The following is an 18,488-nucleotide window of genomic DNA, read 5'->3' as shown; positions in this document are numbered from 1 at the left end:
TAGAAGGAGATAGCACAAGTAGGATGAGAACCTAAATATCTTACAGGAACCTTTTTTGATCATTAGTAATTGTTTTTGCATGGATTTTACAATGTGCTCAATAAAATTATATCTTACTAGCTGACCTACGCAATGGATATTATAAATCATTTCAAGAAGGCTTGAACCCACTTCCCTATCATTTTCCAATCCCAGGCAAAATGATAGCAAGGAAATACTATCCCCAACCCATGGAACAAAAATGTTAGAATCATAAGGAGGCTTATGATTCTGATCCAACACAATACCAGTACCACTACCACTCTTTATTAGAGCTTTGACAAATGAATCTCTGCGACTTGGATCGAGACTCTCATAATTCCCTGCTAGCTTTTCAAGGTCAATTTGGACGTTTGAGTTTTGGGCTTCAAATCCTAGGTTCAACAAACGAGTAAATTCTCCCTCGTTTATGGATAGAATTTCCTCTTTTGTATTTTTATTGACAATTGTTTTTTTATCTTCATCATAATTTTCAGCGTAGACCATGACAAAATCAGGGCAAGGGAATACTTCAGGTAACACCATGCTTCCCAATCCAACATCCCACAATGCGATTTTATTTGTTTTTTGTTGTAACATTGGGTTGAAAATAGTAAATTTTACCCTGGATGCATTTCCCGCCTTACTAGAAGATGTATATTTAATATCTATGATACGCTTTTCACCATGGATAGCAGGGTCATAATATCATGATATTCATCAGTGAAACCTGGTGTTTTAACCAGTTTGGTTAGGTACATTTTGTTTTTCACTTGGCTTCTTGTTGAACTACTGCTTCCCATTTTCCCCATCAATATTATTGTTAATAATTCAAAATAATGCTAGATAAAAACCTAAAAATGCTAACCCTCAAATTGAACCACGAGATTACCAAAAGAAAAAAAGGTGGGATGTAGGTGTTCTAGATTTTACCCGAAAATTGGAATTTCTATTTCACTAGATTGGCACAGACAGTCTCTGTTGCAACTTGCAATCCTCAATCTAGTAGCTGTTTCTGAATCTCCCTTGATTTACAGGTTTGTCCATGAAATGAAAGACGATTATGATTTACGAGTCTCTTATTTTGAAAAATCTAAAAAGTAGAAAAGTAAAACCTAAAGGGAAAAATATCTAGAATCATGTTGTAATTTTATTAATTACTATTAATAACTATTCGATGCTGAAGGACAAAACATTCATTACTTCAGTATAAATTCCGAGGACATTATGAATCATGTTGTATAAATTCTAAGGACATTAAATGTAATACGTTCAATTCCAGGCGAAGTTCTCCCAAATGTATTCACTTCCCACATTCGGGCCAAAATCCACCCTAAGCCGTTGATCTTTGCTCATCCAATGGACGAGGGACCCCAAGGTACCTATTGTGACTTTACGGGTCTATTTTTTATGTCTGTTTAATAATTTTAAACTTCCGCCCGAAAAAGTGCTTTATAGACTTAATTATATTTAATTAAATTTAAAACGTTTCAATTTCGGGCAAAGTTCTCCCAAATGTGTTCACTTCCCACATTCGGGCCAAAATCAACCCTAAGTCGTTGATCTTTTCACATCCAACGGACGATGGTACCTGCTGTCAGTTGTTGCGGGTCCCATGGCTTCTGCCAGTTTTCGGGCACGTCACCATACTCATGTCACTTTTTCGGGCAAAGTTCTTAGAAAGTTGTTCACTTCCCACATTCACCCCGAAATCCACCCTAAGTCATTGATCTTTATTCATCCAACAGTCGATGGTACCTATTTTCAGATGTAGTGAGTCCCACAACTTCTATCATTTTTCTGGCACGTCACCATACTCGGACACATGTCACTTTTCGGGTTTGATTTTTAAGTCTATTTAATCATTTTAAACCTCCGCTCGAAAAAAAGCTTTATAGACTTAATTATATTTAATTAAATTTAAAATGTCCAATTCCGTGCGAAGTTCTCAGAAAGGTGTTCACTTCCCACATTTGGGCCGAAATTCAACCATAAGCCGTTGATCTTTGTTCATCCAATGGTCGTCGGGTCGATGGTACCTATTTTGAGATGAAGTGGGTCCCACGACTTTTGCCCTTTTTTTGGCAAGTCACCATACTCGTGACACTTTTCGGGTCTGTTTTTAAAGTCTATTTAATCATTTTAAAATTTCGCCCGAAAAAGAGATTTATAGTCTATAGACTATAGACTTAATTATATTTAATTAAATTTACAATGTTCAATTCTAAGCGAAGTTCTCACAAATGTGTTCAATATCCACATTTGGGCTGAAATCCACCCTAAGCTGTTGATCTTTGCTCATCCGACGAACGATGATACCTATTGAGAACTTGAGTGTTGTCAGATGTCGTCGGTCCCATAATAAGAGACATTTAAATTTTAAAGATGTGCAAACTGCAATAGTTTGAGATATCTATTAAATATAATGTTAATATTATTTGTAATTAAAGATGTGCAATAGTTTGAGATAACTATTAAATATAATGTTAATATTATTTGTAAAAAATTGAAATTCAAAAATAGTATAAAACATGAAACTTAGATTCTAGAATAAAACAAATAACTAAATAAAAATATAAATTTTGATATACAATTTGAAAGGTAAGAGTTTAATATAAAAAAGAAAACATTCAATATTAAATCTAAAATATTAATTTAAAGTTTAACAAAATTCTTTGAAAATATGTTTAAAATATATAATTTTAAAAAATAGTTTAAAAATATATATAAATGTTCAACATAAATTTAGTGTATTAATTTAAAAAAATGTGCAGTCCTCAACCTGTTAAGGCGAGTAAATTTGGAAAGTACAAATGCCAAGGTGGGGATTAATTGTTGCAGAAGGAGTTGTTTGCGGCATGTCGCATGAACGGAGGAAGGGGAGGATGGCAGGAATTCTTTTTCTTGATCTCATGGCATTAATGCCTTATCGTGCACATTCATTACCCGACCTATAAGAGTTAAGACGGAGGCAGAATTTATTACCTTATGATCTGTGTACCAGTTTTTGCTTTGAAGTAGAACAAATCTGTAGTTCGTAGAATCGTGGCTTCTGTAAGACATTTTTTGTAGGAAGTGCTTTTGAAATTGTAGGTGACCATGAAGGCCAATTTCATACTTCGAACAAACAAGAATTTTGGTGCCCTTTTTGGGCAAAGTATCTGATAAACGAATGCAAGGACTGTTCAAGTTTAAGGAGGAGAAGTTGTGGGTGGCAGCTTGATTGATGCTTGCAGAGGAGGTGACACATATCAGTCACCGGTATTGAACTAACATGGAGGTTTACTCTCTGATTCTGGCGTAGGCCTATGAATTCGAACCGGAGGTGGAAAAGGTAAAACTCACATTGGTCAAATTGATTGATGGGGATTTTTTGATTAACCTGGATTCAATCTTGGAGTGGGTGGTGCTAGGAGTTGGCATTCGAATAAAGGAAGGGGACGACCAGGATGAATTACTTCCTTTTATTGGTGGCCCAGAGGATGAAATCAAATACCAGTGTCGTGAATGTGCCCGAGTGGGGTGGGAAGTGATGGAACTCTTTGTCAAATTAACCAGAGTGGATGAAGTCCTGAAGGCTTTGCATGTGGTGGCAAGGATGGAGGTTGGTAGGGAATTGAGAGATAGGGCTCAAGAAGGAAGGGCCATATAGCTACTAGCAACCTTGGAGGGCGACCCCGACTTCAGGTTCCTAAATTGCATTCCAAAAATGAAAGCTAAAGCTGCAAAAGGGAAAGCCAAAGCATCGACCTCTGAGGAGGGAAGGGACTGGGAGGAGGCAACGTGGGGGGATAGTGAGACTGAGTGAGCAGCCTATCGGCAATGAACTAGTTTTTTTGTCTGCTTGTTATAAGTTGTGGGCAGTATGGTTTTCTCTCTGTCTACGTTTATGCATGAATGACTGCAAATTTTGTATCTTGAAACTTTTGAATTAATATAATGAAAAAACCTTTACCGATAAACTTTTGTATCTTGAAACTTTTGAAATTTTGTATTTTGAATGATTGTATATTTATAAAATTATAATCAACCATATTCAATGTACAAATAATTAATGGAACGAACTGAATTTTTTTTTTTATAGCATTACATAAAAAAGATCACAGTATTAAATTTATTTCCATTGTTTAACAAATAATTGAAATAACGTAGCTCATATACAAAAAGCATTTGAAAGAAATTAATTAATAAAAATTAAATAGAATCATAGAAAGCATTTTTATATCCATAAGACTGTAAGAGGCAAACTGAAACAAACTAGAATTTGAAAAATTATCATTAATATTTATGCTTTTGAGATTTACAATTTTTTCGTTTGAGACTTGAGTCCCCCCAAAACTTAAAAGCCAAAATGAGTGAGCCACTGTCACTTAGCCTATTAGGGTTCGAGGACATCGAAAAAAAAAACTACAGGCGGGCAGGTCTAGGGCACAGGTAGTGGAATTGTTTACAATTTTGCCCTAAGAATCTGGCTCTCCTTCCATATAGAATTCTTCGGACAACATAAGCTAAGAGAATTCTTCAAGCCACATGTATTTTGGAAAGTGGTCCAGGAGGAACCATTTCCAAAGGAAGTCCCTGCTAATCTGCGCCCATTTTCTGTGACGCGTCAACTACTCTGCATTCAAGTTTAGGAGAAACGGTTGCCTGGCCATTGACACTACTTGGTCAAGGAGGAGAAGCTTGGATAATTCACTCGCCCAAGGGATCCCCACCCCTACTTTTGCAAGGATGACAAGAGTAATATCATCTCCAAGGAAGTCTTCCTTAAAAACCTTCCTCAACAGCATCAGCATCAACATATCCACCTTATCTCCTCCTAGGTCCAAAAGAGACGCTAAGAAGCGGGATGTAATGTTCGTGCTAACACGGTACCTATTTTTGTTTCGCAGAAACTCTCTGCCCAGCACCATCCGCACAACCTCATTGGTGAACGACCCAACCTCATTGCAGATTGATTCGAGGGTTGGATCTCTAACGGAGCCTAGAAAGGCCCTCTGGTCCTCTGCAGAAATGCTTCTCAAGCGAATGGGAGTGTCCATCTTGAGAAAATGGATTAACAAATTAAACAATCAGGTTAACTGAGCCTATAAATCTAAAATACCGTGAGCTGAAGCTTGAACGATTTAAATACCAAATGGCAAAGGCTAATTGAAGATGAAAGAAGTAGAGATCATATATAAATTGTTGAAGCTCTTGATTGTAATAATTACTTCTTTAACCGTATTAACTGCTATAATTTTTTTTAAATCTTTCGTATCTTTGCAAATCTTTCCCATAAATGCACTATTGTACGAAAATGGAAACAGCTATGAACCAGTATCAAATTGGCAAGTATCACATTGGAAGTCGTGGGGACAGAGTGGATTGTCGTAAGTGAATAGATATATATTAAATGAACAAAATTATCGATCGTGATTCGTGACATTTGATACGTGTCTATTGAATCCAATTCCATTCCGGGCACTTTCTAGTGAGCTATGTTCTCTTCAAAAAATTGGGCCAAAATAAAACTTCAGCCATTGATCTACGATCATCGAACGGTTTAAAATCATTGATAGATTTTAGGTATGTGTTACCCTTCATGTGTCAAAGAGGTCGCGCTTATTGATACATCGTGCAGAGTCCGGACTCATTGTATTATGAATTTATGCGATGTGATGTGATGTACTGATGTGATGTGATGTACTGATGTGATGTGATATGCCTTGTCTATTAATGGCAATGAATTCATGAAATCGCCAATAAATTATATATTTTTTCATAAATAACAAAATATTTGTCAATATATTTAAATAATTTTCAAGCGGTGGATAAAAATCGCCAATACATTTAAATAATTTTTCCTTCGGAGTAAAAATTTGAGCTCATACAATTATATATTTGTTCCTTTTAACAAAAATTATGCGCCTCCCACAATAAATATTTTCCCATAGAACAAGGTATTATTCGCCAGAAATTTATGGAATTATCCTACCCTAGAAAAAAATCGCCAATACAAAATAATTTTTTTTCCCATTTAAAAAAAATATTTCATCATCGATATGAAAATTTCCCCCCGAAAATAAAGTCCGATTCACTAGGATTTTACATAGTTGCCCAGGGGGTGGTTTCTTAAAGTTATCCCTGCTGACAAGGCAAGGAGAGAAAAGATGGTTGATCCTAGATCAACACATGAGGTAATCTACAATTCAATTGCAAAGACATTATAGTTGAATGTATAGTTATGTTGATAATTGTGAACTGTTTTTTACAAAAGGATTCTAACTTGGCTTTTGAATTGTGGTTGTGTAGGAATCTACAGAGCCACAACTTACATCAAAGAGGCTTGATTTTGATGATCCACCACAACTATAGGATCATATAGTGTTAGTTGTGGTCATCAAAGGACCAATACATCTATATATTCCACATTTTAATTGTATATCGATCTGGACATGCAATATGCCACATTTCTGTAAAACTTTTATTAACTTGCCATATATGCCATTTGTTAGAGTTATCATGTATTAGCTAATAATTATTTATTTAATTATTAGTCTATTATCCTCTACACTTAAGCTAAACTTAGGCATTTAAAAATATTCTAGGTATTTTAATAATTATTCTAATTATTAAATACACATTATTCCTTAAGGGTTTCTTTAGGGTTGCACAACTTTAGGGTTGCATAATCTCCTTATATAAGGATTGTATTGTATTTGTTTTTTAATCCCTCTCTGAATGATAATCTTTTTCTTCAGAGCCATTATTGCTTTTTTGCCTCCATTCTTCTCTTGTGACAGGTATTTTGCATGCAGGTGTTCTTGGGATCTCTGAAGTTATATTTCTCAAATTCTTCATGGTATCAGAGTCTCCATTTGCTGCTACTTGTTCTTGATTTTTAGAAGATTTTTGGAGGCTAGGGTTTCAAGTTTTTTAGATTTTTTTATTTGAATCTGGGGTGCGTCTTTGTTTTTGGGCATTTTGGGCTCAAACCAACCTCACCGTTGAGCTCAGAACACCCAAAAACCCCCATTTTCATATAAAATTTGTCCAATTTGGACAACTTTGGCCTCTGGATTTTTTTTTGGTTTTTGCCCTTCTTGGGCACGAATTTCAAGAAAATTCACAAAAAAATAAAAATTAAAAAAATAAAAATAAATTTATTTTGCAGTTTAATGGCTTGCAGGCCGACGCAGCTTACAAGCTGCTTGTTCTAGGCCGAAGCTTGCAGTGACCACTAGCCACCGCCGAGCTTGCTGTTCTCGGTGGTTTAATAGCTGCTACGGTCAGTAGCCCTCTGGCGGTTTGTTAACTGTTATGGCCAGCAGTAACTGTCACCGTCGTCGCGGTCATTGAGTTCCTCCATTGCCAACGACAATTAGGGTAGCTGCTAGCGCCTAGCAGTCCGCCAGCAAGAAGCCGCCACACCTCCACCGGACCGCCACCGCCACCCGACCGACCCACCACCGTCGCTCGCCTGTGTGCTACCTTCGCCGACAGCTCCAACCAGTCTCCACTCAAGCCCCTCTTGCAAGCCTTTTGGATAGGGGGTGGTTTTTTCACCATAACTTGGGCAAAGGGAGTCTTTTTTTGGAAAATTTTATATTGCCGGAAAGCTCTCTTCGAGCTCTTTTTAGATCTAGAGGTGAGATTTGTTAATTTTTCCATTTTGTACCTATTTTTGTCGTCAAATCCAAAAGTTCTTTTTTGCACTCCGGGAGGCATATCTTGAGCATCCGAACTCCATTTTTGGCACACGAGATATCGTTGGAAAACTGATTCTGTTCACTTTCCAGTGGTATGGGTCTTCTTTCCAGATTCTTCTCTAGGTGTATTTTATTTAGTGTTTTGTATTTATCCACTCTAGTGAATATCTTGGATGTTTCAGCTCCTGGGATCCTTTTCTTTGTGTGGGATGACTCATCTTTGGCTATTATTTATGTATTTCCATCCTTTTGTCTTCTTTGAACATTGTATACATCATTTTGTAAGCATTTTCCTTTTTGTAAACACACTGAGATAAAGTGCCACTATGCTTTGCATGCTTGGGATCTTGCACATCTTGTGCCTTATTGCACTCACACTCCATTATAAAGTGTCATGGGGGGGTTTGATGTTTACCTTTGTTTATGATCTACCTTTGTCACGTGAGTGTTCCTTCCATGACATTAGCCTCATGATGTGTGTCAAGTGAGTGTTCCTTCCATGACACTAGCCTTTATATGTGTTTGTACTTTATGTTGCACTCTCGATGTTCCTAGTTCTTTGTCCTGTAGTTTTTCTTGGCATTCTGTTCAGTGTACCTGTCACCTCTCCCTTGTCAACATTATGGGGGGTTTTCTCCTATTGGTTGTTGGTTGTAATGCTTCTTTGGTTCATTGGAGTGAGCTATGTATTCAGTATTTATTCCTATGTACTAGGCAGATGCAGTGGTTGGTTACCTATGCATTTCAGTGAGATGGATCATTTACCATATGGACACTCTTTCATTCCTATTTTTGGAGGCAACCTTCCATCTTCGATTGATCAACTCTTCAAACTTTGGTGTTTTTGCCATCTGTATCTTTGAGTTCAACTATTTGCCTTTGTTTTCCATCTGATTCGAGTAGTATTATTTGAGGGTACTCATGCAGATTACAAACTTTTCTACTTGATCATCTTCTATTTCAGTGGAGGTTCTTTAGATCGATAGTTATTCTTCAATAGTGTTTGCAGCTTCATGCTTTAGTGGCATTCTTCATGTTCATCCTTTGTTCCTATTTTCTGGAACATTCTCTAGTTTGGAGGCTTCTTCAATCCTTCACTAGTCTTCATCTCTTTTTGGAGTAGAGTTTTTTCCCATGGGGTTTTCTCTATTTCTTTGCTTTACAAAGACTCTTTTGTACTTAGGTACCTCATCAGGCCTAGTTGCCAGGACCCATTGTTACTTTCATGTATTTTGTTTACATGTATTTTTATCCTTAGTTGTTTTTAGCTACTCCCTAAATTCATATTAATGGGGGTGTTAGAGTTATCATGTATTAGCTAATAATTATTTATTTAATTATTAGTCTATTATCCTCTACACTTAAGCTAAACTTAGGCATTTAATAATATTGTAGGTATTTAATAATTATTCTAAATTATTAAATACACATTATCCCTTTAAGGTTTCTTTAGGGTTGCACAACTTTAGGGTTGCATAATCTCCTTTTATAATGATTGTATTTTATTTGTTTTCGATTTCTGAATGATAATTTTTTTCTTCAGAGCCATTATTGCTGTTTTGCCTCCATTCTTCTCTTGTGATAGGTATTTTGCATGTAGATGTTCTTGGGATCTTTGAAGTTGTATTTCTCAACTACTTCACCATTTTTGTATATATGCATAATTATTGTGCATTTTGATACATATAAATGTTGATATTCGATCCAATTTGTTCATTGTGTGCATGTCTTTGTACTTTGAAACTTAAATATTTACAATTGAAATGTGATCCAATTATAGCATATTGTGGATTTATCAAATTATAATCCAATATAATTTATTAATTTTTATAATAATCTTTGCATAGTGGTATGAGTCGTGATCATTACATGGAATTCGTTTGACAATTTTATCATTGATGTGCATCCAAATCTTGTAAAATGTATACTGTATTTGCATATATTTACATGATGAAGACACATCAGTCATGAGGCGCATAAAGACATATGTTGAAAACATATCAGACATGAAGCAATCACATAAATACATAAGATATATAAATACACTCAAGCAAAAAGTAACTCCTTCACGTAGGAAGTATTCACATAAATGTGCATGAATGCATGAAGACACAAAGCATAATCAAAGAATCCACTCAATACATGCATTGTTGTCTATTCTTTCTTATTAACTTCAGTGTTAATCTTTGCTAATGCAAGTGTCAGTTACATTTGTTACTACTTCGATTTTATGAAGAAGATGATGTGAACGTAACCAAAGCACTTAGAGACCAAATACAATAGGCTCCCTCAAAGTTTACAAAGACTAAATACAATTATAATCACATTTTATCCATGGTAATGATCACTGGATGCTTTTGATTCTTTTCCTTTATATCTCTCAATGTGAGTGCTGCGGGAGCACCCTCATGCTCACAATGGTCAAATTTGGGTTTTTGTCTTGTTTTGTGTTTTTTCATCCAAATAAGGTTATTTGGGACCATTAATGATCATTTGGAGTCATTTGTGAAAGTTTGGGGTCATTTGGATAAAAGATGTAAAAGTTGCTCAATTGTTGTCAAAGTTGCTCAGTTGTTGTCAAAGTTGCGCAATTATTGTCAAAGTTGTCAAAGTTTGGGGTCGAATGATGGAAACCACTTGTGTGGTCATAAATAGGCATCTTCAACATGACCCAAGGGTTGAAAAAATTTGTATTGAAGTTTTTGAATAAAGTTAGAATCATTTTGGAGACTATTTATATGTGTTTTCTTGCAATATTGTTGCTCTTTCATATTGTGTAGATTGTACAAATAAAATAAAGACTCGAGACTTGTTGGAAATGTTAGTATGTGAATCTAGTTTCATTTTCACTTGGTTTCATCAATTTTCACCCAATAGTTTAGGAGATATTGCAATTTCTTTAAATATTGTATGAATACCGTCAGATACATGCAATGCAAGGTTGCAAGATAGGCTAACTTTCATTTCGTCCATCGTAGGCACGAACTAACAACACGAGCGTGTTCGAGTAGGAAATTTTATGGTAGGCATACTCCTATTGTGCCTCCCAACTCATCGAAACGTCGAGAGCCATACCCTACCAGTGCCACCCTCTAGTGCCCTAAGTCCAAAAATTGTCAAACTTTGATGAGCTATTTCTTGGAATCTAGGATGCATACAAATGATTTGTTTGATACTATAGGTTCATGTCAAGCCCATCTGCAATGACCTATCTTGTATTTTGAAGACTCGGAGCCATTTTCATAGGGTAGCATTTTTTCAGTTGGTGTGAAAACCGTCAAATGCATGCAATGCAAGGTTGCAAGATAGGCTAACTTTCATTCCATTCGTTGTGGGCATGAACTACCACCATGAGAACGTTTGGGTGGACATTTTTATGATAGGCATGCTCCTATTGTGCCTCCCAACTCACCGAAACGTCCAGAGCCATACCCTACCGACGCCATCCCTCAAGTGCCCTAAGTCCAAAAAATTGTCAAACTTTGACGGACTATTTCTCGAAATCCAAGATGCATATGAATGATCTATTTGAAGCTATAGGTTCATGTCAGGCCCATCTATAATGAACTATCTATAATTTTGGATACTCGAAGCCATTTTCATAGCGTGGCATTTTTTTCAGTTGTTGCGAAAAATTGTCATATGCATGCAATGCAAGGTTGCAAGATATGCTAAATTTCATTTTGTTCGTCGTTGGCACGAACTACCACCATGAGAGCATCTGGGTGGGAAATTTTACAATAGGCATGCTCTTGTTATGCCTCACAACTCGCCGAAATGTCCAGAGCCATACCCTACTGGCTCCATCTCTCAAGTGCCCTAAGTCCAAAAAATTGTCAAACTTTGACGTACTGTTTCTCAGAATCCAGGATGCATACGAATGATCTGTTTGAAGCTATATGTTCATGTCAGGCCCATCTACAATGGCTTATCTTGGATTTGGAAGAATCAAATCCATTTTCACAGGGTAGCATTTTTTCAGTTGGTGCGAAAACTGTCAGATGCATGCAATTCAAGGTTGCAAGATAGGCTAAATTCCATTCCGTTCATCATGGGAACAAACTACTACCATAAGCATGTCCGGGTGGGTAGTTTTACAGTAGGCATGCTCCTGTTGTGCCTCCCAACACGCTAAAATGTCCAAAGCCATACCCTATCGACACCATCCCTCAAGTGCCCTAAGTCCAAAGAATTATCAAACTTTGACGAATTATTTCTCAGAATCCAGGATGTTTATGAATGATTTGTTTGAAGCTATAGGTTCATGTTAGGCCCATTTATAATGACCTATCTTGGATTTTGAAAACTCAGAGCCATTTTCACAGGGTAGCATTTTTTTAGTTGGTGCGAAAACTATCAAATGCATGTAATGCAAGGTTGCAAGATAAGATAACTTTCATTCCATTCCTTGTGGGCACAAACTACCACTATGAGCACATCTGGGTGGGAAGGTTTATAGTAGGAATGCTCCTATTTTTCCTCCCAACTCGCCAAAACGTCCAGAGCCATACCTTATCGACGCCATCCCTCAAGTGCCCTAAATCCAAAAAATTGTCAAACTTTGACAAAATGTTTCTTGGAATCCAAGATGCATACGAATGATCTGTTTGAAGCTATAGGTTCATATCAGGCCCATCTACAATGATCTATCTTGGATTTTGAAGACTCGGCTCCATTTTCATAGGGTAGCATTTTTTTAGTTGGTGTGAAAACAAAATTAGGTCATGTACTCATGTGTTGGCAACAACAATGAAGGAAAACTAAGAGGGGGGGTGAATCAATTTTCATGGGATTAAAAAACTTAACCACAAATGCAAGTCTGATAAACTACAACAACAACAAAGATAAGAAAATAAATAGCACAACACATAACACCAAGATTTTGACGTGGAAAACCCAGTTAAGGAAAAAACCATGGTGGGAACCTACCCACAATAAGACGATACTCTGCAGTAGTATGTGTAAATATACAATGAGGAATACACCTGCATTCAGACTCACTTCCTAGAGCTCACTGCTCAAAATATAATAACCCGGAAGGCTACAACCCTCAGTGAAGGTTCACTACCTTACAAGGAAGTCTCACTAACTTACAAAATATTCAGACAACAATCCGGATTCAAATGAACTGCAATGATAGCATCTGCTAATGCCCGATGATAGTTCCATTTAAGCACATATGTCTACTCTGCAACACTCCAAAATTCTGCTCAATCACAATACCAAAGGATGATTTCTCTTATACTCACATACACCACTCTCTGGTAATGTAGACACAAACTCTATATCTAGATTACATGACTTTATCGCCTATTTATACAATTCATCAACCTTAACAACAAGGTCAGCTAAACCCTCAACTCATAATTACAAAATTATATTACACAATACAAAGATCGACCACCGGACCAATATAATGATATACATGACATAACATGGATCTAAATTGAATCTCCAAACATGCAACACCACCGGAAATCACACCAAGATCAATTGCAACATAATACACCACCAAGAATACCTCATAACATGAAGAACAACACCGGATCATGAAAATCACCAAAAACTCGCACAACGATCAATGCAGATCATCAAGACAAATACGACACAATTAGGAAACACCAACAAGAATGTTAGAATCATCAGCAACAACTGCACCAACACCACTTATCAAATCTTCATTAATCAACATCTGAAACTAAAGAACACTCAAACAACAACAACTATCATGAAGAAAGATAAACCGCGGAGCACCAAAACATGAACCATCTGAAATGAAGATACAAAAGAACATCCCAAACAATCTCCCAAAATATCAGCTCAAGATCTTATTACATCAGAATATACCAGAGGAAATACCAAACTTTGCAAAGCACTGATTAGAAAAACCAAACTACAAACCGAATCATATGATATGATCAATTAAGCTTCCTAGATCACTGAAACCAATATAGAAAGATGTAATGACACTAGGAATACTCCAAACACTGAACTATGATCCCAATAAATCAATCTACAATCACTAGAGCAATATATCACAGGAATATGTTGACATCAATGACAACAACATATCCTAGCAGCAACAATATCCAACAATCTCCCCTTTTGGCATTGATGGCAACATTGGAATGTGAAAAAAAAATCAATACAAAGAAAGAAAACACCTCCAACAAACTCCCCCTAAGATGAAGCAGATAAAACAATTTTTCACATGCTTCTCTCCCCCTTTGACATCAATGACAAAGGTCTTCAAAACAGAAAACCAAACTTACTCTCCCCCTTTGATAAACAAATTATGATTCTCTCCTCCTAAAATGCATTGACTACTCCAACAGAGTAGCAACACCAACTAATCAATCCAGACAAGAAGATAAGAGTATGAAGTCCACCAGAGTGATGCAACTCAATGCATCTAGTTCTCATCAAGAGGGGTAGATACCGCTAACTTGTCTCTCAAAAAGACAAATCTATCTGCAGGCAAAGGCTTAGTAAAAATATCAGCAATTTTTTCCTTTGTAGACACATACTCCAGCTTCACTTCCTCTTCACTGACTTTTTCTCTCAAGAAATGATACTTGATTGACACACGTTTAGTCTTTGAATGTTGTATTGGGTTCTTTGACATATTAATAACATTGGAATTATCATATTATATGACAGTAGGCTCATCATAGATAACTCTGATATCCTTCAACATTCATCCAAACTACCTGAGTGCAGTTACTAGTAGCAACAATGTACTCAACTTCAACAGTAGATAGGGATACTGAATCTTGTTTCTTACTTTCCCATGAAACTAATTTCTTACCCAAAAAGAATGCACCACCAGAGGTACTATTTCGGTTATCAACATCACCAACCCAATCAACATTAGTGTAAGCACATAACATGAAATCATCATTCCTCAGATACCACAAACCATGATCCATAGTTCCTTTCAAGTATCTGAATATCCTCTTTACAGTAGTGATGTGACTCTCTTTTAGATCAACTTGATATCTAGCAGCCATGCACGCAACATGAATAATGTAAGGTCTAGTCTGAGTAACATATAGCAATCCACCAGCCATAGATCTGTATAAGGTCTAATTAGCTTTCGAAGATTCATCATTTTTAGACAATTTTCAGCTAGTCACAAAAGGAGTTCCAATCGGTTTGGAATCTTGTAACCCAAACTTCTTCAACAATTCCTTCACATATTTATTTTGAGATATAAAAATACCTTTTCCAATTTGTGAAATCTGCAAACCTAAGAAAAATTTCATCTCCTATCATAGACATCTCAAATTATTTTTGCATATCATCGACAAACTTCATACTCAAGTTATCATCTCCTCTAAAGATAATATCATCAACAAAAACTTCAACAATTAAAATATCATTCTCAATCTTGAAGTACAAATTACTATTAGCAGTACCTTTATTAAATCCCATTTTCAATAAGCACTTATCCAATCTAGCATACTAGGCTCTAGGGGCTTGTTTCGATCCATAAAGAGATTTATTCAGTTTGCATACCATGTTTCCATCATCTGATAATGAAAATCCATTAGGTTTCCCAATGTAGACTTCTTCCTCAAGATCACCATTCAGAAAGGTTGACTTGACATCCATCTGATATACCTTGAAATCCTTATAAGTAGCATATGTAAGCAATAGTCTAACATCTTCGAGTTTGGCCACCAGAGCAAAAGTCTCCTCATAATCAATCCCTTCTTTCTATGAATATCCTTTGCATACCAATCTTGCTTTATTTCTAATAACTTCATCAGCTTCATTCAATTTGTTCCTAAATACCCATTTAGTGCCAATCACATTCTTGTCTTTAGGTCTAGGTACAAGCTCCCATGTGTCATTCTTTTCAATATGATCTGCTTCTTCTTCCATAGCCTTTATCCAATTTTTATCTTTGCAAGCTTCAACAACATCTTTAGGTTAAATTTTAGAAATTAAACATACCTCTTCAATAGCTAACCTTCTTCTAGTCATCACACCTTTGTTTTTATCTCCAATGATCTGATTTTCAGAGTGATTTAATCTTACATACTTTGGGGTCTTCTGATTATTCTGATTTTCATGTTCCTGCACCTCTTCACCAGCTGTAGCAACATCTGGATTAACAGTCTCTACCAGATCATTCTGCTTCAATTCTTTAGTCTGATTTCATGTTAAAACAACATCCTGATCATCATCATACCCGCATGCTCAGATCTCTTTTCCATAGTTCTCATCAACCTTCACATTTGCACTTTCCACTATTTTTCTTAGTCTCTTATTATAGCACCAGTAGGCTTTGCTCTTTGTTGAATATCCCAAGAAAATTCCTTCATCACTTCTTGCATCAAACTTCCCTATATCGTCATCTCTCTTGATATAACAAACACTTTTAAAAATTCAAAAATATCTCAAAGTAGGAACATGACCAAACCATAGATCATAAGGATTCTTACTGGTATCACCTTTTATATGAACTCAGTTGAATATGTAAACAACAGTGCTAATATTTTCTCTCCAATAGATCTTTGTAACATTCCCTTCAATCAACATAGTCCTTGCAACATCCAAGACAATCCTGTTCTTCCTTTCAACAACTCCATTTTGTTGTGAAGTTCTAGGTCCATGCTTCTCACATAATGAATCAAACTCACCAGAAAAAAATTATCCTCCTTTGTCAGATCTCAGACATTTCACCTTCAAACCTGTCTCAGTCTCAACCTTTTCTTTGAATATCTTAAATTTATCTAATGCTTATGATTTTTCCTTTAAAAAGATAACCCACATCATTTTGGAATAATCATCAATCAGTAACATAAAATATCTGTTACCCTGCACACTTATGATATTTGTAGGTCCACGTAGGTCAGTATGCATAAGATCTAGCAATCCGTCAGATGTATACTACTTACTCTTGAAAGAAATTCTTGTTTGCTTTCCCATTTGACATTCCTTACATACCGGATTAGTAGGCTTAACAATTTTAGGTAAATCTCTAACAACTTGTGTATAACTAATCTTAATCATTGAGTCAAAATTAACATGATACATTCTCCTATGCCGCAACCAACTTTTATCAATCTAAGAAATGAAACAACTTTTCTCACCAACATTCAAATGAAAATATTACCTTCTGCCTTAGTTCCTGATGCAATATCTTTACCAAATCCATTTAGGATTTTGCATTTTCTATTCTTTAATTGCAAATCATAACCTTTGTCCACCATCTGTCCAACACTTTAAAGATTATGCTTCAAACCTTCAACATACAAGACATCATCAGTGTTATGCTTATCGTCAAAGGAAATATAATCTCTACCATGAATCACACAGGATTTGTCATCTCCAAATCTTACTATTCCACCATCATATCTTTCCACATTCACAGATTTGCTTTTATCACCGGTCATATGATGTGAACAACTGCTATCAATCACCCATTCATCTTTCTCTTCAACTTTAGCAACTAGAGATTTCTCCTCAATAGTGCAGCTTGTGGAATCAACATGCACTGGTCCATCTTCTTTAATAAAAATAAACACAACTTCATCTCCTTCCGATTCTTCATCTGTAACAGCTTCATCAATAGTATAATAATAGTCCTTCTCATGCTTATACTTCTGGTTAGGCTTGTAAGACTTATCATACTTCTCATGCTTCTCATATCTATCATTCCTACCATGCTTATCAAATTTATCATGCCTATCATATTTAGACATTCTCTCCAAGCATCTAAAAGCAAAATGTCCTATCTTATTGGAAGAGAAACATTTCAGAGGCAATTTGCCATCATACTTACCAGCTCCCTTAGGCAATCTTCGGGCAATCAATGCTTCAAGCTCCTCCAATTCTCTTTATTTCTCTTTCATCTTTCTTCTCTCTTTTTCATATTTGGATATTCTGCATTCGTCGGGATCATACTTTTGCTTTCCAGATACAGATGCTCTAAATGTTATCTCAGACTTTCAATGTGATTCACCAAATTTGCTCAATTCAAATGCAACAATCTTTCCAACCAACATATCTCTTGTCACAGTAGTCACACTCTAGATCTCATCAATAACAACTACCTTATGTTTTCAAGCAAGAGGCAATGATCTCATCACCTTAACAATAATTTCATCTTCTTAAGGGGTTCCACCAGCACATCTGATACCTAGGACAAGTTCATTCATGTTAGCCATAAAGGAGTTTATGTTCTCATCTTCTCCCATCTTTAGCATCTCATATTTCCCTTTCAAACTCTTCAACTTAGCAACTTTGACTTGTTTATCTCCTTCATACAGGGTTTCAAGCTTATCTCAGATCTCATGTGCAGTTTGAAGTCCCATTACATTAGTCATGTCAGAATCAGTCAGGGCGCTCAACAATGCTTCCTTATCTCTAATGTTATTTTCAGCTTCCTTGATCTCATCAGCAATAATCGGTCCATTTAGAGGAACATAATAGGCATTCTTTGTAATCTTCCAGTAATCCTCTCGAAGACAATTCAAGTGCACCTCCATTTGGTTCTTCCATATAGCATAGTTACTTCCATCAAATCTCAGACTCACCTTCTTAAAGATAACACTTCCACTTCCAGTTGCCATCCTGAATCACCTCAAGCGGTTAAGCTTCTTCCGAAGGATCTAGCTCTGATACCGATTGCTGGCAACAACAATGAAGGAAAGTTGAGAGGGGGGCGTGAATCAGTTTTCATCGGATTATCAAACTTAACCACAAATGCAAATCTGATATACTGCAGCAACAACAAAGATAAACAAATAGATAGCACAACACACAACA

The sequence above is a fragment of the Cryptomeria japonica genome, chromosome 9, assembly GCF_030272615.1.
Source record: "Cryptomeria japonica chromosome 9, Sugi_1.0, whole genome shotgun sequence".
Taxonomy (NCBI): domain Eukaryota; kingdom Viridiplantae; phylum Streptophyta; class Pinopsida; order Cupressales; family Cupressaceae; genus Cryptomeria; species Cryptomeria japonica.
The sequence above is the reverse complement of the archived record's forward strand: the minus strand, read 5'-3'. Positions refer to the sequence as shown.